The sequence below is a fragment of the Penaeus vannamei genome, chromosome 5 (genome assembly GCF_042767895.1).
Source record: "Penaeus vannamei isolate JL-2024 chromosome 5, ASM4276789v1, whole genome shotgun sequence".
Taxonomy (NCBI): domain Eukaryota; kingdom Metazoa; phylum Arthropoda; class Malacostraca; order Decapoda; family Penaeidae; genus Penaeus; species Penaeus vannamei.
In genome coordinates, this window is record NC_091553.1 from 49910761 (window position 1) to 49912338 (window position 1578).

Genomic DNA, 1578 nt, shown 5'->3' on the forward strand with positions numbered 1-1578 from the left:
TTGGCATCTTATTTTCTCAATCTTTTCCGGCTTTCCTTCAAAGGGGATCATTTCTTTCTTTCTTTGCTCTTTTTCTTTCTCTATCTCGCTTTACTCTCACATTACTTTCTAGATGAAAGACGGATATAAGGAATGAGTTTCCTTTCCATTTTCATTTGAATGCTATTTCATCCGACTTCCCAAGGGACATTAAAACTTTCATCATTATCAATGCCATAATTATCTTAGGGACTCTTGCTCTCTCTCTATCTCTCTATCTATCTATCTATCTATCTATCTATCTATCTATCTATCTATCTATCTATCTATCTATCTATCTATCTATCTATCTATCTATCTATCTATCCATCTATCTATCTATCTATCTGTCTGTCTATCTATCTCGTGAGCAGATTTTTTAATAAACGACCCATCCAGCCTCGCTACTAAGAATTGATTTCAATCGAAATATGCTTCGAAGTAATGAAGGAATCGCACTGCACCAAAATATTAAACTAAAACATCAAGAGATTACAGAGAATATAGTTACAAAGAGAGAGAGAGAGAGAGAGAGAGAGAGAGAGAGAGAGAGAGAGAGAGAGAGAGAGAGAGAGAGAGAGAGAGAGAGAGAGAGAGAGAGAGAGAGAGAGAGAGAGCGAGAGAGAGAGAGATGGACTGAACAATATGGCACAAGATGCTCAGTTGGCCATAAACAAGCTCACCGATCGAGTTTCAACACTGGAAATTCAATCGCCGGCGAAGAGTTAGTTATATCAGCGACGTTCGGTCACCGGGTCAGGCGATGCTCCTCCATCAGAACACTCGCGGAAGCATCCTTGACCTTTCGAGATGAAGGGTCACGGAGCCACTGGCATGAACCTTCGCTGGATATATTGATTACATTGGGATTTATGAATAATGGATGATGTTAGTCCCGATGAACGCTAATATTTCAAGCACTTTGGACACCTTTCACGGAGAGCTTGACCCGGAGGTCACGCATCTCCAGCCCATAAGCCAATCATCGCCGAGCTGCCTCCCGCCGCAGCGTCAGAGCCGATCAGGACTCCGGTGGCGGCGAATCTGCACCGGAAAAGCTGTCTGAAGTGTCTCTTAATGAGAGTGATTTTGGATGCTTCAGGTCTGAAGAAAAAGAGTGAGGCATGGAGATATTTGTGTGTGCACGAGTGCCACCTCTGAGTTCAGACAATATTTCTCATGAAATTCATAGGATGAGTGGTAGAATGAATACAGGTGTTTTTCTGAATAGGAGAGGAGAGTCAGTGACATTTTATGCATCGGTGTAACATAATTATGTACAATTTGATTCTATAGTTATATCTATATTTTCCTTTATTATATACCGTCTTGATAATAGTCGTAGGGGAGGCGCGTGTAATTCATGGTGATAGAAGTAAAGGAAATAATAAAGATATTTGGATTTGTGGACTACAATGTTAATGAAGAAACTATTGTCTATTATTGTTGGTTGCATTCATTGATATCCTCATACCCATGTTCCGTCTTTTAATTCACTTTCAGATTGTTTTTGTAGCATTTTCATGAACCCGTATTTGTGTTGATTGATTTAAACCAAAT